At 41.5% G+C, this 23049-nt stretch overlaps 1 pseudogene; it reads left to right on the top strand.

Annotated features, from left to right (window-relative positions):
- Positions 1 to 120: 120 nt before the first annotated feature.
- LOC145389624 (small ribosomal subunit protein uS10m-like) overlaps positions 121 to 23049 on the top strand; it is a 29080-nt pseudogene continuing 6151 nt past the window's right edge.

Raw genomic sequence — 23049 nt, 5'->3', positions numbered from 1 at the left:
AGTTGGAGGATATGGTCAATAGTACCATTTTCCCTTAGGAAATTATAATGGAACCCCTAGATAGCCACGATATTGACACGGATGGTGAAGAACCGGAGACTGTGATACAATGTACTGAAGATGTGGGAGATACAAGTACGTCTGACTCGTGTTATAGTGACGCCACAAAAGGCACCTCCTAATGTTAGTGTGATACCACAAGAGGCAGTGCCAGTCCCCTCAATGTCCGTGAGTGGCTCAGCAGTGCCAGGCTGTGGGTGTGGTAGCCGTGCAGCGTGTGAGTATTTTTAGGGCCTTGTTCTGTATGGTCTGTAGAGTGTTGTAGTGTGTTTTGGTGAGGTTAGAAGCCCAGGCAGGGCTTGCATAATTCATCACTGTACGTATGTATTGTTTGTATACTGTGGTGATGGTTTCTTTGTTGTGTCCGAATGTTGTATGGGCAAGTGACCTCGAGGCATTGAGTCTTAGTGTTATTTTAATGTTTGTGATGTGTTGTTTAAATGACACTGATGTATTGAATGTTAAGCCGGGTACACACACGCGAACAGAACACCGTATCGTAACAAGGCCGTGTTGGGCGACGACGATACGGGTAACAAGGTGTGGAAATGATGAGTCTGTAACCGAACCTCGTCGCGTCGCGAACTGTCATGCGTCCCACATCTAACAGTCGGAGTCAGTCCGTGTTTGGAGGTTGTTCTCACAATGGCAAGTTTACCTGTCGCAGCTGCCGCGTATATTTATATACATTATCATACAGTGAAGAGGAGAAAGGAAAGAAAATGGGGGCAGTCACAGTGGTACATTACTCTAAAAACCTGTGTTATATATTTTTATGTTTAGGGACCAGCCTCATACTGATTACTGAGCAGACTCGGTGTAGCGGCTGTACCCAGTTGATAGGTGTCGGACACACGTCCCGTCCACACATTGCGTAACCTCACCCTGTAACATCCTTTGATGCGACGCGCAAAAACCGACAATTGGTGGATCGGCAGCGAAGCTCAACGCATAACATATATGTTCGCTCGGGTGTTACCAGTGACGTTACGAGGTCCCGTCCACATAGGCGTTTTTGTTACACGACGGGGTTAAGTTACGATGTTCTGTTCGCGTGTGAGTACCCGCTTTACACCAAGGATTTTGTGTGTGTGTGTGTGTGGTAGGGGAGTGTTGTTTATGGTGAGGTGTGGGATGTGACAGTTCTGCTGTGCAGTTTGTGAGAAGAGTCACTGTAGATTTGCCTGGGGCTAGTTTGAGCCTGTTTGTGGTGAACCATTCGTGTAGTGTGCTGAGGTAAGGTTGAATGATGTGTGCAGCTGTGTTTGCGTTTTGGTGCGTATTGTTATATCATCTGCATAGCAAGCTATGTGTATCTGTGGTGCGTGGGGTGTGGGTACGTCGTGTATGTATAGCTTAAAGAGTGTACGGGTCAGAAGACTGACCGGCAAATGTTACGTGTGCACATCTGCCTGCTAAGTAGTTTGCCAGCCATCGTTTTCTTATTGTGCATGTTTGAGTATTTTGTTTGTGAGGCTGTGGCTGGGGATGGCATCAAAAGCTTTGCTAATGTCTAGTGTGATTAGGATTGTTCTGTGTGGTGGCCTAGCTGAATTCATGCCATCGAAAACTCTCTGTGTAAGGTCTGTAAGAAGGGTGTTTGTGGAGTGTAGTGGCCTAAAGCCATGATGTGACTGGGCTAATGGAATGTGAGGTGTGACTTGTTGTACTATCAGTCGTTCAGTGACTAAAGAAGGGGTGCAGAGGAGTGTGATGGGGCGATGTGACGAGGGTAACGTAGGGTCTTTGTTGGGTTTAGGGTTAGTGATGATATTGCCATGCTTCAAGATGTTGGGTATTATGTTGTGAGTAGCTGTTGTTTGATATGTTGGCGAGTGCTTGTATGCCTTGTGGTCATAGGTGTTTAAGGTGAATGTTGCTTATGTTGTCTGGTCCACCGGCAGATGAGTGCTTGAGGTTGTTAGTGACGTGCTTCGTCTGGTTATAAGTGAAAGGTGCGTAGTCTGAGTTTGTGGGGAACTGTCGCTTACGTCGGATGATACGTCGGTCTTTGGGACGGTGGTTTAGATGGCTGACTTGTGAAAAGTGATTGATGACAGTGCTTGTTGTTTGAGGGTATGGTGTCTCTTTGTTGTGATGACAGCGTGTGATTGTGTGGTGTTGCTGTTGGAAAGTGTGATGCTGTTTAGTGTTTCGTAGACTTTGCTGATGTTTTCCGGTCAAGTGTTTGGAGGTAATTTTTCCAGTTTAGTGCTTGCTGTTCTGATATTTTATTGTTTATTTGAGTGTTGAGGTCTTGCATTTGTATTTGTTGTACGGTGTCTTGTGTATGGAGTGTTGGGGAGTGTCGTAGTGTGTCCCGTTGTTGGATGAGGCCTTGAATTTCTGATGTGAAGTACACATGTATCCATGGCATGTGCACATAATGATCCATTAACTCTGTCTATATGTATGTATAGGTATATAGTGTTATGTGCACATGACCCAACAACTCTGGTTATTTATGTACCGTATGTATAATTGTATGCCATGTGCACATACCAATCCATCAACATTGGTTACACATGTATGTATGTGTCATGTGCATACGATCCATTAATTTTAGTAATGAATGTATGTCATGTGTACACAATGATCCCTTACCCTTGGTTATGTCTGTATGTATGTGTCATGTGCACATCATCCCTTACCTTGGGTTACGTATATATGTATGTATGCAAAAATGTATGCATGTATGTAATCATGTATCTATGAATGTATGTGTGTTGTCATATGCACATAACGATCGAATGACAAGTACTCTGGATCCAATTGATACCACAGTGATTCGGGGCTTTGAACTTCCGCCAATAACACGTTAATTGAAGCATTCATAGCGACACTGCCTGGCATGCAGGACCAGCAGTCCTGGAGCAGATGCGAGGGAGTACACGTGATCCCCACATCCTCCGTAAATTTACGTCGTGGCAAGTAGCAGTGGTACCCTTACCGATAGTGAAGGAGACCTTGTCTGTCACAAATATTTTGACAGTCATTACCTACGCTTGTGTGCTAATCTACTGAACATCAGTGAGTGTCTAGAGCTGAAATATGGTTTGATATTACTAGTCGTAACATCTAACAGTGTGTGTGGCTAATTTGCGTGTGTTTTGTTTTCTATTTTTACACCAGTCACGATAAGTCATTATGTCACGCTCAAGACCACGGCCGTTGACTGACCAGCAGTTGGAGGATATGGTCAATAGTACCATTTTCCCTTAGGAAATTATAATGGAACCCCTAGATAGCCACGATATTGACACGGATGGTGAAGAACCGGAGACTGTGATACAATGTACTGAAAATGTGGGAGATACAGGTATATCTGACTCGTGTTATAGTGACGCCGCAAAAGGCACCTCCTAATGTTAGTGTGATACCACAAGAGGCGGTGCCAGTCCCCTCAATGTCCGTGAGTGGCTCAGCAGTGCCAGGCTGTGGGTGTGGTAGCTGTGCAGCGTGTGAGTATTTTTAGGGCCTTGTTCTGTATGGTCTGTAGAGTGTTGTAGTGTGTTTTGGTGAGGTTAGAAGCCCAGGCAGGGCTTGCATAATTCATCACTGTACGTATGTATTGTTTGTATACTGTGGTGATGGTTTCTTTGTTGTGTCCGAATGTTGTATGGGCAAGTGACCTCCAGGCACTGAGTCTTGGTGTTACTTTAATGTTTGTGATGTGTTGTTTAAATGACACTGATGTACTGTATGTTAAGCCGGGTACACACACGCGAACAGAACACCGTATCGTAACAAGGCCGTGTTGGGCAACGAAGATAGGGGTAACAAGGTGTGGAAATGATGAGTTCGTAACCGAACCTCGTCGCGTCATTAGCTGTCATGCGTCCCACCTCTAACAGTCGGAGTCAGTCCGTGTTTGGAGGTTGTTCACACAATGGCAAGTTTACCTGTCGCAGCTGCCGCGTATATTTATATACATTATCATACAGTGAAGAGGAGAAAGGAAAGAAAATGGGGGCAGTCACAGTGGTACATTACTCTAAAAACCTGTTATATATATTTTTGTTTAGGGACCAGCCTCATACTGATTACTGAGCAGACTCGGCGTAGCGGCTGTACCCAGTTGATAGGTGTCGGACACACGTCCCGTCCACACATTGCGTAACCTCACCCTGTAACATCGTTTGATGCGACGCGCAAAAACCGACAATTGGTGGATCGGCAGCGAAGCTCAACGCATAACATATATGTTCGCTCGGGTGTCACCAGTGACGTTACGAGGTCCCGTTCACACAGGCGTTTTTGTTACACGACGGGGTTACGTTACGATGTTCTGTTCGCGTGTGTGTACCCGCTTTACACCAAGGATTTTGTGTGTGTGTGTGTGGTAGGGGAGTGTTGTTTATGGTGAGGTGTGGCATGTGAATGTTATGCTGTCCAGTTTGAGAGAAGCGTCACTGTAGATTTGGCTGGGGCTAGTTTGAGCCTGTTTGTGGTGAACCATTCGTGTAGTGTGTTGAGGTAAGGTTGAATGATGTGTGCAGCTGTGTTTGCGTTTTGGTGCGTATTGTTATATCATCTGCATAGCAAGCTATGTGTATCTGTGGTGCGTGGGGTGTGGGTACGTCGTGTATGTATAGCTTAAAGAGTGTACGGGTCAGAAGACTGACCGGCAAATGTTACGTGTGCACATCTGCCTGCTAAGTAGTTTGCCAGCCATCGTTTTCTTATTGTGCATGTTTGAGTATTTTGTTTGTGAGGCTGTGGCGGGGGATGGCATCAAAAGCTTTGCTAATGTCTAGTGTGATTAGGATTGTTCTGTGTGGTGGCCTAGCTGAATTCATGCCATCGAAAACTCTCTGTGTAAGGTCTGTAAGAAGGGTGTTTGTGGAGTGTAGTGGCCTAAAGCCATGATGTGACTGGGCTAGGGGAATGTGAGGTGTGACTAGTTGTAGTGTCAGTCGTTCAGTGACTTAAGAAGGGGTGCAGAGGAGTGTGATGGGGCGATGTGACGAGGGTAACGTAGGGTCTTTGTTGGGTTTAGGGTTAGTGATGATATTGCCATGCTTCAAGATGTTGGGTATTATGTTGTATGAGTAGCTGTTGTTTGATATGTTGGTGAGTGCTTGTATGCCTTGTGGTCATAGGTGTTTAAGGTGAATGTTGCTTATGTTGTCTGGTCCACCGGCAGATGAGTGCTTGAGGTTGTTAATGACGTGCTTCGTCTGGTTATAAGTGAAAGGTGCGTAGTCTGAGTTTGTGGGGAACTGTCGCTTACGTCGGATGATACGCCGGTCTTTGGAATGGTGGTTTAGATGGCTGACTTGTGAAAAGTGATTGATGACAGTGCTTGTTCTTTGAGGGTATGGTGTCTCTTTGTTGTGATGACAGCGTGTGATTGTGTGGTGTTGCTGTTGGAAAGTGTGATGCTGTTTAGTGTTTCGTCGACTTTGCTGATGTTTTGCGGTCAAGTGTTTGGAGGTAATTTTTCCAGTTTTGTGCTTGCTGTTCTGATATTTTATTGTTTATTTGAGTGTTGAGGTCTTGCATTTGTATTTGTTGTACGGTGTCTTGTGTATGGAGTGTTGGGGAGTGTCGTAGTGTGTCCCGTTGTTTGATGAGGCCTTGAATTTCTGGTGTGAAGTACACATGTATCCATGGCATGTGCACATAATGATCCATTAACTCTACGTCTGTATGTATGTATATAGTGTTACGTGCACATGATCCAATAACTCTGGTTATTTATGTACCGTATGTATAATTGTATGCCATGTGCACATACCAATCCATCAACATTGGTTACACATGTATGTATGTGTCATGTGCATACGATCCATTAATTTTAGTAATGTATGTATGTCATGCGTACACAATGATCCCTTACCTTTGGTTATGTCTGTATGTATGTGTCATGTGCACATCATCCCTTACCTTGGGTTACGTATATATGTATGTATGCAAGAATGTATGCATGTACGTAATCATGTATCTATGAATGTATGTGTGTTGTCATATGCACATAACGATCGAATGACAAGTACTCTGGATCCAATTGATACCACAGTGATTCGGGGCTTTGAACTTCCGCCAATAACACGACAATTGAAGCATTCATAGCAACAATGGCATGCAGGACCAGCAGTCCTGGATCAGATGCGAGGGAGTACACGTGATCCCCACATCCTCCGTAAATTTACGTCGTGGCAAGTAGCAGTGGTACCCTTACCGATAGTGAAGGAGACCTTGTCTGTCACAAATATTTTGACAGTCATTACCTACGCTTGTGTGCTAATCTACTGAACATCAGTGAGTGTCTAGAGCTGAAATATGGTTTGATATTACTAGTCGTAACATCTAACAGTGTGTGTGGCTAATTTGCGTGTGTTTTGTTTTCTATTTTTACACCAGTCACGATAAGTCATTATGTCACGCTCAAGACCACGGCCGTTGACTGACCAGCAGTTGGAGGATATGGTCAATAGTACCATTTTCCCTTAGGAAATTATAATGGAACCCCTAGATAGCCACGATATTGACACGGATGGTGAAGAACCGGAGACTGTGATACAATGTACTGAAAATGTGGGAGATACAAGTACGTCTGACTCGTGTTATAGTGACGCCGCAAAAGGCACCTCCTAATGTTAGTGTGATACCACAAGAGGCGGTGCCAGTCCCCTCAATGTCCGTGAGTGGCTCAGCAGTGCCAGGCTGTGGGTGTGGTAGCTGTAGAGCGTGTGAGTATTTTTAGGGCCTTGTTCTGTATGGTCTGTAGAGTGTTGTAGTGTGTTTTGGTGAGGTTAGAAGCCCAGGCAGGGCTTGCATAATTCATCACTGTACGTATGTATTGTTTGTATACTGTGGTGATGGTTTCTTTGTTGTGTCCGAATGTTGTATGGGCAAGTGACCTCCAGGCACTGAGTCTTGGTGTTACTTTAATGTTTGTGATGTGTTGTTTAAATGACACTGATGTACTGTATGTTAAGCCGGGTACACACACGCGAACAGAACACCGTATCGTAACAAGGCCGTGTTGGGCAACGAAGATAGGGGTAACAAGGTGTGGAAATGATGAGTTCGTAACCGAACCTCGTCGCGTCATTAGCTGTCATGCGTCCCACCTCTAACAGTGGGAGTCAGTCCGTGTTGGAGGTTGTTCTCACAATGGCAAGTTTACCTGTCGCAGCTGCCGCGTATATTTATATACATTATCATACAGTGAAGAGGAGAAAGGAAAGAAAATGGGGGCAGTCACAGTGGTACATTACTCTAAAAACCTGTTATATATATTTTTGTTTAGGGACCAGCCTCATACTGATTACTGAGCAGACTCGGCGTAGCGGCTGTACCCAGTTGATAGGTGTCGGACACACGTCCCGTCCACACATTGCGTAACCTCACCCTGTAACATCGTTTGATGCGACGCGCAAAAACCGACAATTGGTGGATCGGTAGCGAAGCTCAACGCATAACATATATGTTCGCTCGGTTGTTACCAGTGACGTTACGAGGTCCCGTCCACATAGGCGTTTTTGTTACACGACGGGGTTAAGTTACGATGTTCTGTTCGCGTGTGTACCCGGCTTTACACCAAGGATTTTGTGTGTGTGTGGTAGGGGAGTGTTGTTTGTGGTGAGGTGTGGGATGTGAATGTTCTGCTGTCCAGTTTGTGAGAAGAGTCACTGTAGATTTGGCTGGGGCTAGTTTGAGCCTGTTTGTGGTGAACCATTCGTGCAGTGTTGAGGTAAGGTTGAATGATGTGTGCAGCTGTGTTTGCGTTTTGGTGCGTACGTGTTATATCATCTGCATAGCAAGCTATGTGTATCTGTGGTGTGTAGGGTGCGGGTACGTCGTGTATGTATAGGTTAAAGAGTGTAGGGGTCAGAAGACTGACCGGCAAATGTTACGTGTGCACATCTGCCTGCTAAGTAGTTTGCCAGCCATCGTTTTCTTATTGTGCATGTTTGAGTATTTTGTTTGTGAGGTTGTGGCGGGGGATGGCATCAAAAGCTCTGCTAATGTCTAGTGTGATTAGGATTGTTCTGTGTGGTGGCCTAGCTGAATTCATGCCATCGAAAACTCTCTGTGTAAGGTCTGTAAGAAGGGTGTTTGTGGAGTGTAGTGGCCTAAAGCCATGATGTGACTGGGCTAGGGGAATGTAAGGTGTGACTTGTTGTACTATCAGTCGTTCAGTGACTTAAGAAGGGGTGCAGAGGAGTGTGATGGGGCGATGTGACGAGGGTAACGTGGAGTCTTTGCTGGGTTTAGGGTTAGTGATGATATTGCCATGCTTCAAGATGTTGGGTATTATGTTGTGTGAGTAGCTGTTGTTTGATATGTTGGCGAGTGCTTGTATGCCTTGTGGTCATAGGTGTTTAAGGTGAATGTTGCTTATGTTGTCTGGTCCACCGGCAGATGAGTGCTTGAGGTTGTTAATGACGTGCTTCGTCTGGTTATAAGTGAAAGGTGCGTAGTCTGAGTTTGTGGGGAACTGTCGCTTACGTCGGATGATACGCCGGTCTTTGGGATGGTGGTTTAGATGGCTGACTTGTGAAAAGTGATTGATGACAGTGCTTGTTGTTTGAGGGTATGGTGTCTCTTTGTTGTGGTTACGTATATATGTATGTATGCAAGAATGTATGCATGTATGTAATCATGTATCTATGAATGTGTATGTAGTTTTACCGATAAGAAAATAGAAAAATATACATATATATATTATGTACACTCGCTGCAGAGTGTATCGGTGCACTGTGGGTCCGATGTCATCGGGAATGATTCGACCATGTGGCAGTGATAGCCCGTTAAGACCTGTATATATTATAACATTTACGGCCATTGCCTACTCATTATGAAGGACATAAGAGGTATCTGATATAGCAGTTATCTATCGTCAGAGATGCCTGCGTGTGAGAGGACAGAATCGCAATTTCCAGTTTCCTTTGTTCAGTGTGTCATAATATTTAACACATATTCTGCACCGATACTCTCAGGAGCGAGTGTACATGTTGTAATGACACAATACACATGTATCAATAAATTCACATACAAAATGCATTACAGTACATAACATATATATGTATCATTAGCATAAACCTGAAAACGCACGTACAATAAATGCCAACTATCATTCACTCAGGGTAGATGGCTGCGTTCGCTGGACAGCCATGCTGACATTCCATGATTGTTCAACAAGGGTTAATTGGGGCCTTGTTGCCCCTAATTCATAATGCAATACAAATGACTCACATTCCACTAATCTGTTATAGTTCCTGTTTAGAATTTAGTCCAAACTAGTACTAATGGCACCATTTCTTTACGATTTTTGGGTCAATATATCAAGGATGTCTTATATTTACATTTCCATATGGTTTAATTTGTACTGATAAAATGTAGTCTTGTATTTTTGGTATAATTTTCTTCCCTAGGGTTAACTCTGGTTAGCCTATGTATGTATGTATGTCATGTGCACATGATCCATTACCTATGGTTACGTGTATACCTATGTATGCATGTACGTAGTGTCATGTGCACATAATCCATTACCATTATGTATCTATCTATGTGTCATGTGCACATAATGATCCATTGACTTCGGTTGTCTCTATATATGCATGTACGTATTTATATGTAGTCATGTGCATATGATCCAATAACTTTATGTACGTAGGTACGAACTGCACATAATGATCCACTGACTGGTTACGTCTGTATGTATCTAAGTAGGGTATAACGATTAATTACCCCTGGTTAGGTATGTATGTATGTATGCAGTGTCATGTGCACATAATCCATTACTTTGGGTTACTTATGTCATGTGCATATGACCTTTGGTTACGTACATATGTATGTAAATATGTATGTAGTCATGTACACTTAGTGATCCATTACCTTTGGTTACGAATGAATGTATACTGTATATGTATGTAGTGTCATGTGCACATAATCCATTACTTTGGGTTACGTATGTCATGTGCATATGACCTTTGGTTACGTATATATGTACGTAAATATGTATGTATGTAGTCATGTACACTTAGTGATCCATTACCTTTGGCCACGTATGTATGTATGTACGTATGTATGTAGGTAGGCAGGTAGTCATTGTACATAACGATCCATTACCTTTGGTTACGAATGAATGTATACTGTATATGTATGTAGTGTCATGTGCACATAAGCCATTAAGCTGATAAGGGCGATAACCTTATAACCTTATATTTGTCACTTTAGATAAGTACAAGCAATATGCGCAAATTAGACATCAGGAATGACTAATGAACTCAGTAATAGCTCACTGTGACACGACGATAACAAGCCACTCCATTGGCCAATTCTTGACGCCCATTACACACATAATTAACCGTAAAAAGTTATTTAAATGAAGCATGACAACAAATATTTCATATTATTTCATAACACAGTTTGTATAGTTTTTAAGAATTACTACATTCAGACGAGAGTAAGCCAGCCTGAGTCAGAAACGTAATGAGCTATGTTCCGAAACGGTAGCACGCTGGACCCCTGAATGCTGAGCCACGACGATACTCAGTTGTCAGTGAGATGTGCACCACAGCACGACGAGGTGATGGAGCGGGTGGCCTCGAGTCATCTGTCCGCAGTTGTACGTTGTCGTTTTTTAAAGGCTCCAACATGCTTGCATGTGTCGGCCTTGGTGACAAACATACATACATAACCAGTTAATTGACCATTATGCACACGTGACACTACATACATACATATACATACATGCATACGTAACCACACTACATACATACATATACATACATGCATACGTAACCACACTACATACATACATATACATACATGCATACGTAACCACACTACATACATACATATACATACATGCATACGTAACTACACTACATACATACATATACATACATGCATACGTAACTACACTACACACATACATATACATACAAGCATACGTAACTACACTACATACATACATATACATACATGCATACGTAACTACACTACATACATACATACATGCATACGTAACCACACTACATACATACATGTACATACATGCATACGTAACTACACTACATACATACATATACATACATGCATACGTAACTACACTACATACATACATATACATACATGCATACGTAACCACACTACATACATACATATACATACATGCATACGTAACTACACTACATACATACATGCATACGTAACTACACTACATACATACATATACATACATGCATACGTAACCACACTACATACATACATATACATACATGCATACGTAACTACACTACATACATACATATACATACATGCATACGTAACTACACTACATACATACATATACATACATGCATACGTAACTACACTACATACATACATATACATACATGCATACGTAACCACACTACATACATACATATACATACATGCATACGTAACTACACTACATACATACATATACATACATGCATACGTAACTACACTACATACATACATGCATACTTAACTACACTACATACATACGTAACTACACTACATACATACATATACATACATGCATACGTAACTACATACATACGTAGCTACACTACATACATACATATACATACATGCATACGTAACTACACTACATACATACATATACATACATGCATACGTAACTACACTACATACATACATATACATACATGCATACGTAACCACACTACATACATACATGTACATACATGCATACGTAACTACACTACATACATACATATACATACATGCATACGTAACCACATTACATACATACATATACATACATGCATACGTAACCCAAGTTAATGGCTCATTATGTGCACATGACACTATACATTTGTACATACATACGTAACCAAAGGTAATGGATCGTTATGTACACATGACCCTACCTACATACATACATAACCACCAAAGTCAGTGGATAAATATGTACACATGACACTAAATACGTATGTGCGTATATACATGTATACATCATACATACCGGTACGTGACCAAAGGTAATGGATCATTATGTACACATGACTACATATATACATACATATACACATAATCAAAGGAAATGGATCATTATGTACACATGAGTACATACATATTTACATACATACGTAACCAAAGGTAATGAGTCTCCATAAGTAACCAAAAGTAATGGATTTGGTGCACATGACACTGCATACATACGTACATACAAACCATGTGCACATGATTTATTAACTCTGGCTACGTTTGAAGGTGTGTGTACTACAGGTATTGAGGACATCACTCATGGTGCCAAACTTGGTGAAATGGAGTATATATAGTAACACATTCTGATCTTTTGAATACGTTAAAAACACATTCTGATCTTTGAGTAACACATTATTAACATTTTCCGATCTTTTCAGTAACAAATTATTAACATATTACTTTGAGTGACATTATTAACACATTCCGATCACTGAGTAACACATCAACACATTCCAGTCTTTTCAGTAACATAGTGACACATCCCAGTCTTTTCAGTAACACACCTGTAAAACGTTCTGATCCTTTCAGTAACAGTATATATTAACACATTGATCTTCTGAGTAAGGTACAGTACAAGTCACATGCTAGTAACACATTCTGATCTCTGAATAACACTAATAACACACGCCGATCTCCTGAGTAGCACTGTCGTAACACACTGTTCTTCTGCCCCCATCTGCATAACACACTCCAACACGTAATCATGTACCTGTAAGTGATGGCAACAATTAGTCGGGTAGGGGCAAGTATATACTGACGCTGTTTTCAGAAGAGTAAACCCCCGCTTTCCCAAACCCCACTAGACCAGATCTATCTATCTATCTATTGCCAGACGCCATAATCCCGTACGGGGTGGCCATTTGACTCTGAGTTATTTGTTTTACAGGGAGGGGCACTAACCCTCCACCAACCCACTTGACAGGTAGGGAGCACGTATGGTTTGGTTATATCGTTACCTCCCAGCGTTGTAAATGGTTTCTTGGCTAACAGGAAACCATTTGGCTTGTCACTCAATGTAAAGCCACCTGTAACGGAAAGAAAAGCATTAAGTAGTGACAGGAAAGATGGGAGAAATAGGAAGAGAGGAGGGCAGGCACAGAAAAAGAATGATAAAGGCTAAGGAAGAAATAGGCAGCACTACATCAAGTGAGTGGATGATGGTCGCCACCACCTACCACTAACTAGACCAGATACCAGGTTTAAACTCCCACATACATGTACTGAAGCTGTTTTTACTACACTAAACCCTCGCTACACCAGACATGGGATTTAATGGAAGCTTTGAGATCCCTGGACAAACCATTGTACATACCAGATAGCCTGTTAAATGGGACACACCAAGTGGACCAACTGAACGACTCTGGGCCCACCGCACACTTTTTCATTTAACATACACTACCAGTTACATGGGACGTAGGACACACTGATGCTGCTGGCGTTTCTTCCCTAATATTTGAGCTAGTCATGAAGAAGAGCAATGCAAGGGTGTGAAATTATGGGCCAAGTCAGTGTAAAATGGAAATAGTTATCATTTTCTTGTACTAGAACCTGCTACTTCTCTAATTTTCTTTTATGTTTGAAATCCCAGGGGGGGACCATCAGACCTACCAGATTATCAGCTTCATCAGGTTGGAAAGAATGTAAAGCAGTAGTACTGTCCTATTCTGGCACTAAGCTACATGAAAGTTAAGAGTACATAACAATGTAAGATTATTAGCTGCAAACGGAAAGTGTCCCCAGTAATTAGAGCAAGTTAACATTTGTCACTTGACCTCGAAACATAAGCATTAAAAACCGCCTTACTCCTATTTACCTCCTGCAACATATTTATTATCAGCAACTAGCACTGGCACACTTAATGCTAACAACTAGTTGGAGGGATGCAGCTATGTAGGAGAGGGCAGGCACATTGCAGGGACAGGGCGACGTGAGCGGAGGATGAGTTGGAGAGGGGACAGCCAAATGGCACAGGACAGGGCGACGTGGAGGTGTCTGTGCCCATCCTCTATGGCTCCGGGATTAAGGTGCCTGGCAATAAATAAGATAATGTCAGAAAATCAGCTGCAAGTAGACAGAAAGTGTAATTGGAAAAGGAAAACATTTCAAAAATACCCATCAATAGCAGAGAACTATTAACTATCCAAAAACAACAATATTTCCCCCCTAAAGAACAAATCCTAGTTATCTTATTAACTTATAGATTAGTAAGTAGAATAATGGGAGTAAATTACAGTGGTAAAAAAGGCCAAATCAGAGCAGGAATTTCTTGTCTAAAACTTTAAGTACAAACCCTCAAAAACCGACAGCCATTAATCACATAAAGCAGCAAATTCCTTTACCATACTTTTATTTTAGTTACCTCCACCAACTTATCTAACATTAATAAGTATAATAAATTGTGTAAATAGCCTGTGATGAGGAAAAAACAAAGTTATCTCAGAATACTTGCTATGGCAACGTCCTTTGGTATCTGGTCTCACAATATAACCACTCATCAACCTATCTATCTATCTATTGCCAGACGCCATAATCCCGTACGGGGTGGCCATTTGACTCTGAGTTATTTGTTTTACAGGGAGGGGCACTAACCCTCCACCAACCCACTTGACACGTAGGGAGCACGTATGGTTTGGTTATATGGTTACCATCCAGTGTTGCACGGCTGGATTAAGCATGTGGGAGGCCCGGGGCCCGCTTGGAAGGGAGGCTCCCTTTCCAACTCCCCCAATGGCATAAACCACAGACTGGTAACCTAAACCCTAATATATAAATAGGACACTTTTAGTTAGGAAATACTGAACGGGGACTATTCATCCAATGCTGTAATATGTAATGCATAAATACGAAATGAAATGAACACAAGTTGCTCTGGTGGGAGGCCCCCTCTTGGTGGGTGGCCCGGCCCCCCCCCCCCCTAATCCGGCGGTGCAGTGTTGTAAATGGTTTCTTGGCTTGCAGGAAACCATTTGGCTTGTCACTCAATGTACAGCCACCTGTAACGAAAAGAAAAGCATTAAGTAGTGACAGGAAAGATGGGAGAAATAGGAAGAGAGGAGGAGAGGCACAGAAAAAGAATGATAAAGGCTAAGGAAGAAGTAGGCAGCACTACATTATGTGAGTGGATGATGGTCGCCACCACCTACCACTAACTCATCAACCTAAAATCCAAAAATGCCTTTGTATACTTATATCCTAGGTCTCTCCATTACCTTTTCTAACATTAATAAGCATAATTAATGTAAGTAAATTATTCATGTGGTCAAAATGTGATCAGAATAGAAAAATTACCAAGGCAACCATCTTCTGTGTACCTCTCACAATAAATCATCACATAATACACCAAGATTATCTTCACATATATCCTACAAATCTCCATTCACTTCTCAAACATTAGTAAGCATATCAGTGTGCGCAAAATACATCTAAGTAGCAGAAGAGAACGGGATAAAGAGTAACTTCTATCTATCTATCTATTGCCAGACACCATAATCCCTTAAGGGGTGGCCATTTGACTTTGAGTTATTTGTTTTAAGGGGAGGGGCACTAACCCTCCACCAACCCACTTGACAGCACGTATGGTTTGGTTGTTTGGTTACCACCCAGCGTTGTAAATGGTTTCTTGGCTTACAGGAAACCATTTGGCTTGTCACTCAATGTAAAGCCACCTGTAACGGAAAGAAAAGCATTAAGTAGTGACAGGAAAGATGGGAGAAATAGGAAGAGAGTAGGGCAGGCACAGAAAAAGAATGATAAAGGCTAAGGAAGAAGTAGGCAGCATTACATCAAGTGAGTGGATGATGGTCGCCACCACCTACCACTAAATAACTATACTGTTTTTACACTAACTTGGCTGAGATATGTGTCCTTTGCAGCATATTTCACACAGCTTAATGATAGAAAAAGACAATTCTACGGCTCTACATCCATTCCATAGCACTTCTTCGTGACTGGCACCGTATTCTTGGGTTAATCTCTCGTTAAAACCCAGTATTCAAGGCGGAGATGTGACAATTTTCGGACAAGTTATGGTACAAAGGGTATAATCACTTAAATCCCCTAACCATACTCACCTCTTTCTTACCTCCATTAACTGATTTCACAATAGCTGAATAGACAAGCTGTGCCAGTAAGTAGGTCAAAGGTGGAATTAGAGATGGGGACTTAACAACTTTCTTAGACTTCACCTCACAATAACACCAATTATATCCTCAATCAATCCTAATTTCCACTTACTTATAATTACCAGTAAACAGGAACGTGTTCATAAAATAGCTGCAACTAGAACAAACTTAAAATCTATCTATTCCTGTCAATAATTTATCACAAAACACCAATTTCTTTACCATACTCTCATCCTTCTTATCCCTATTATATAACATTTAACATGAATAACAGAAAAAGGTGAATAAAGAGGCTGTAACAAGGTAGAAAAATGGATCAGGATATCAAGATAACTTTCATCACCTCACAGTAACACAATTTCATCTTAAAACATAAAAATTCCCTTAACATTTATATCCTAGTTATCTCCATTTGCTTATCTAACACTAGCAGGCATATTATTGTACATAAATTACCCGCAAGAAGTCAATATATACAGACTTATAGGTGGATAATTATCTACACTTTCTTACATTTATTCTCATAAAAACACGAAGATTTCCTTAACTGAAATCTAAGAGTGTTTCCCAAACTTTAACATCTGCCGGAACGCTTCTCAATCGCTGTTGCTTCTTGGCGCGCGCGCGAAAACACACAATTTGTCATTTCTTGGCGCGCGCGCGAAAACACAATCGCTGTCGCTTCTTGGCGCGCGCGCGAAAACACACAATTTGTCATTTCTTGGCGCGCGCGGGAAAACACACACACACACACTTAATGATGTGAATCAACTGAAAATCATTGCATAGCTTCGTCATTCTTAGTCTTCAGTGTGATGTATGGGCTTGCTTTTGGTGACAAAGACTATCTGAAAGGATGCTTGTTAGTTGCAGGCGCTTTATCAGGTTGTGGATCAAACTTGTGTATTTGTTTTTAGTGGCAATATAGCGTGAGAAACCAGCTTCACACCTATACGGTGTTGCAAATGGCATCAGATGTTTCATTGCTCGTTTTGTAATATCAGGATACTCGTGCAAGAGCTTTGCCCAAAAGATAAGCAGCGAGTCTTTATCAAATGTTGTTCTGAGCGTTTGATCTATTAAAATTTAAATCAGCTGCTAATTTTCCTTCACAGACAGGGTTTGTCCTATTACAGAACCAGAATCCATAAATGGACAGAGGGTCTGCCTGCCTGAGAAATTATTCCCTCAAAGTATTACTTAATTGCCTTAAATGGTGAACAATGCATTCTCCTGAACTTCCATCCAACTGCAAGGAATTTTTAGTCAGGAACAGATGAAGAGTTGGAAAACATTCACTTTGTTTTGCCTTTGCACAATCAACCTAAAAGTTTACTTTGAGAAGATTCAATTTTGTCCTGAACCTTCAGTATGTCACATCTGAGCCTTGCAATGACAAGTGCAGTTCATTTAGTTTTAAAAACATCTGTACAGTAAGATAGCCGTTTCACTGACCAGACTTCGTCACTATTTAACAGAGAAAAGCTGTTTCCTGTAAGAAAGATCACTCATCTTTCGTATCACACACACGTGAAAGAATTTTGCCGCGGGATAACCAGCGCACCTCCGTGTGCAGTAACTAAGCACTATGACTGGGCCCCATCTCCTAGCAGTGCCGTACGCAGCTGCGAATTTCGTGGTCTAGCTCTGATGAAATTTACCACCTTGAATACCTCATCCAGCATAACTTTAGTTCGCATGGCATCTTCATTACTGCAAGTGCACGTCTATTAAGGCAAGTGTCTGCCTGATGGAGCAACGTTTCTAATAAGAGCCAAAACACCTTTTACTGGGCCTGTCATTGCTTTTGCACCATCAGTGCAAACGGCTGTTATCTAATTATACTAAGTAGATAAACGTAAGTCAATTACCTGTATCCTGTATATGGGAAGGAAGGGAACTGGTGCGGTGCAGCATCCTTGCCGGGACGAAATACAGGTTTCTCCCTTCAGATGGGGACGTAACCTGAAAAGCAGTCAACAATTTTACACCATAAAACAATAAAACTTCCTGACCATTCTAACCTCTAAACAATATTAACTTGTCTAAATTTAACAAGTGCAATAATGTAGCTAACTTGGTTGAAAATGGTTGAAATCAAAGCCAAGTACGTGGGACGCCGGCCTCTTAGGCGTCTGTTCATCCATCACCATTTACCATCTCAAAACACCAATAACCCTTATGATACCTCATTCAAAGTTATCTCTATTACCTTTACTAAAACTAGTAACAGGAATAAAGGGGGCAAAACATGTGTAAGTAGTCAAAAACTTGAATTAGGACGGATACTTACGAAGCCAATTCTTCGGCGTCCCCAGCCCCCAATCTCATCAATTATCTGAAAAGCGTCACCATTAAACTATTTCCCTACCATACCCACCTCCAAGTGATCACCAATAGCCTACCTAAAATCAGTAAATAAAGTAATGCTTGCAAATTAACTGTGACTAATAAAAGAAGGTGAATTAAAGTCGGATGCTTACCACGCTGTCCTGTCCTCTCAAAATGGCGTCGGGATCTGCTTGGCATTCATAAAATGTCCATTAGCAACTTACTATTAACCGAAAAAGACTTGTTTGGTCCAATTTTTTCCAGTTTAATATTTCCCAACCTTGGTTGCAGTGAAAGAAAAAATATAAAAAGATAAAACATTCTTATCCACGCGCACCTGCTGAATTTTGGCGCCAACCCGCCGATTTCAAAAGCTCAAAGTTTGCTTTACTCATTTCACTTTAAACAGCCCAAAACTGCCATCTGTATATCTAGACCGATGAGTCTCAGTTTTCTGGTGAAGACCCTCTGTCCACTTGCTGAATTTCACCAATTTTGTGTGGAGACCACAGCTGAGACGGGTACTCCAGTTTAGGGAGGCCAGGGACTTCCAAATTGGTAATAGATGATCATTCTTACATTTTTTCTTTTCTTTAATCTAACGTAAATCTCAGGATGATAATTCTTGCATTTTTCTTATCTAATGTAACAATCTACGCTAATCTACCATTAACAACCCACACTAATCTAACGTAACTGAACCTACACTAATCTGACATAACCCTTTCGCTGCGCTTTATGACTATAGTCCTATGAATTATTCCCTTTCACTTCGGAATACGAGTGTAGTCGACGGCCATCAGGAAACGATTTGAACTGACCGCGGTTTACTGCAACAGCGTCCCGTTCGTGAGCCCTCAGACGGGTGGCGTTTAGTACTACTGGCGAGGATGAGGTTGCAATCATGTGCTCGTGGCTACACATGTATTTTCTGTGCCGACTCAAGCTGCATGCAAGAGGATAATGAGTAATCGAGGAAGAAGAGACACAGGCCCAGAGAAGAGGGAGGAAGGAAATGAAGAAAATATGGAACCCACACAAAGTAGGAGGTACAACAACGCGGACTCATAAACATTTGTGACGTCAACATCCTGGTGCATTGTGGGTTAGCGCGGGGAAGTGTAAGATCACCAGGTTCCTGTGTATTTATTTTGGTTTGGTATGTGGGTGAATATTTTCAGATTCTGGAGACTTATACGTGGTGTGTGTACTTGTCTCGTAACAAATAACAATGCCACACTTTTGCTGCTTTGTCGGCTGTGGAAATAAGTCCAATAAACACCCCAGTCTCTCCTTTTATGGTACTGAAGATCCCAAGTCAGGGAGAAGCAGGAAAGAAATTAACTGCAGAAAGGAGAAAATTATGGTTAGCAAGGATAGCTCGTGCCAAGACCTCAAAGCCTGACATGTGGAAGGTCTGCAGGAAGCACTTTATAACAGGTAATTAAATCTTTATACATAGTATGATCAATCAGTGAAGAAAGTAACACAGACGTCAAAGTTTTCCTTGTCTGCTTTGCCACAGGCCCTGGTAATACAGTCCAGTATTATTATCTCTGTGCAAGATAGATTTTGACTGTAGTAAAAAAAGTAGGAGTTAAGGGGAGGGAGCTTCTGGGGTTGGTGATAATTGAGGAAAAAAAATAAAGTATAGAGCAGGGTAACGTGTTAATAAGTAGTAGTGTGAGTGTGAAGGTGGGGAAGTAAGAAAAGGTGGTGTAAAGTTAATTTTTGGGAGTAGTGAGGGAGGACAAGTGCCATCAGACTGCTGTTTCAGGTCTGTCAAAAGACTAAAGTTGTAATGGAGTGAAACGAAGGCATCTGTAGATTGAAGTAGGTGGATTGGGGTGGAATGGTGGAAGGTACACTCAATAAAGTGGAAGTTGTGGAGAGAAAGCTTGTGGGAATAATGGGGGCCTATAGTGAGAGAGGAATGTGTTAAAAAATGATGAATGGGGGTAAAAGAGGAACTGAATGGGTGAATGCAGTAGAATAAGTGAAATAGTGGGATTGCTGGGTGGGAGCTGTGTGTGGATAATCGGGTTCGTGTTTCCTATTAAACTGGAGTGTTGGTGGGGGAAAGTACAGACACCTGTAAGTTAAAGGAGGTGGGTATTGGGGTAGAGTGGACATGTGAAAAGTGATAACAGGGATGAAAAAGAGGAAATAAGTGGGTGGTAGGTGTTAAATGTGAAAAAAAGTGAGATGGCAGGTGGATGCTGTTTAAGGTAATTTGGTTTGGATTTGCAAGAACTAAAATTGTATTTGGAGGAAGTGGAAGCATCTATGAATTAATGTGGGTGGATAGGAGGGTAGTGGGGTAAAAGGTTTAGTCAGTAAGGTGGAAGTTTAGGGGAGAGAGCTTGTGGAAGTAGTGGAAATTGAGCTGGGAAGTAGGGTGGTGAGTTGGAAATGCATTTTTTGTGAGCTGGAGAAATGGGTGCATGTAGAGGTAGGGAAATGTGCTAAAAGGTGATGAATGGGAATAAAAGGGAGAAATGAATGGGTGGATAAGGTAATTGGAAAAGTGAGGTGGCTGGCTTGGTGTTATGTGTGGTGATTTTGGGTTCGGGTTTTTCAAGATCTGGATTTATGGTGGGTTGAAAGTGCTGTAGGATTAATTAATAGGAGTGTAGTGCAGAAAAAAGTGTACCAGGAAAGGAAAAGAATGGTAGATGAAGAGAAGGTTATGTTGGGGTTACGATTGTGTGTGTGTTGTGGGAATGGTGAGCTTGAAAAAGCATTTTTTATTTTTTAGACCTGTGGCAGGGTGTTGGCTGCTTGTAGTGGTGGGAGAATAGGTAGAATGGGTAGTAATAAAGGTAAAAAAGATTAGAAAAGGTGGAAGAGTGCAGTAGGATGAGTATTTGGCTGAAATGGGGTAGAATGGGTACTGTCGATTCATGGGTTCGGGTTATTGGCAGGAAACTAAAGTTGTTGTGGTGGGGGACAGAAGCATTTGTAAATATTGTTGAATGAATGGAGGGGTGGGACAGGTGGTGGTGCACCCAAAAAGGTGATAGTTGAGGGGAAGGATGTGTAACTGTTATGGAGAATTGGATTTTGTGTTCAGAAATGCCAACTACTGTAAGATAAGAATCATGAATATAAAAACAAATACTGAACTACTATCTAATAACTATAGAAACCACATAATACAGTAGAAGTCCTATTTTTCGGCATCTATGGGACCAGGCTAGTGCTGAAAAATCAAAATTGCCAAATTATCAAAAACCCTACCCACTCAATACCTTATATGTTTCGGTGAACACTATCATCACCACTCATATCATTACAAATGTGTTTGGAGAGAGTACTGTATACTGTTTGATACTGTACAATACTGTAATGAATACAGTACTATACATGAATATGAAAAAGAAATTAGTGAACATACTGTATATAAATGTAATGGTACAGTAGGCCTACAAGTTCACATGCACTTACCTAAACTTATAGTAGGTTCCTTAATTACATATGTACAATAGAAGGGGTTGATTGGACTCTGCTACTGCTGGAAGAAGTCCCCAGCAGTAGAGGGTCCTCATGGAGAATTTCAAGACTGACGAAAAAAATCGGAAAATCTGCTGAATGATCAGAGATTTTCGTAAATGGGACTATTTCTCAAAACTGCCGAAATGTCAGATTTGCCGGGGAATTGGATGCTGAAGAATTGGACTTTTACTGTAATATTGTTTGTGTTTTGATATGAATAATATCCAAACAAAAATAATCTTCACCTTAACCAGCTTTGCAGTCACAGTGTGCTGTTACTACCACACCATCATGTGACGTCATGAATGTAGTGCTGCCTACTTCTTCCTTAGCCATTATCATTCATTTTCTGTGCCTGCCCTCCTCTTTTCCTATATTTCCCATCTTTCCTGTCACTTCTTGTTGCTCTTCTTTCCTTTACAGGTGGCTTTACATTGAGTGACAAGCCAAATGGTTTCCTGTAAGCCAAGAAACCATTTACAACACTGGGTGGCAACCATATAACCAACCCATACGTTCTCCCTACGTGTCAACAAGTGGGTTGGTGGAGGGTTAGTGCCCCTCCCCGTAAAACCAATAACTCAAAGTCAAATGGCCACCCCTTACAGGATTATGGTGTCTGGCAATAGATAGATAGATAGACCATTCAGACCTAGCTGTCTCTGATTGTGTACGACACTACGGCAAAACGATGATCTGTATTTAACGATCTTTGTTCGGTAAAAGCCATGACACCTGGGAAATTGCCGAACAGCATGGTGTTTTGCTTTAATGAACTATCGGCTTTAACATCAGGGGTCTGGTACCAGTTAGTTCATTAAATCGAGGGTGTGCAGCACTGTATACAGTATATATATACTGTATACCATCTTCATCATCCTGTATACAGTAGAACCCCGGAATTCGTACACAATTCTTTCCTGGAGGCTGTACGAGTTGCGAATTGTTTGAAAACCGAATCATTTTTTTCCATAAGAAACAATGTATTTTGCATTAATCTGTACATAAAACCTTTAAAATAAAGACATATACTCTGTAGATTATA

This window comes from Coenobita brevimanus, unplaced genomic scaffold (genome assembly GCF_032717465.1).
Source record: "Coenobita brevimanus isolate Jiangsu-jjx unplaced genomic scaffold, ASM3271746v2 jjx.HiC_scaffold_161, whole genome shotgun sequence".
Lineage (NCBI taxonomy): Eukaryota > Metazoa > Arthropoda > Malacostraca > Decapoda > Coenobitidae > Coenobita > Coenobita brevimanus.
The sequence above is the reverse complement of the archived record's forward strand: the minus strand, read 5'-3'. Positions and strand labels throughout refer to the sequence as shown.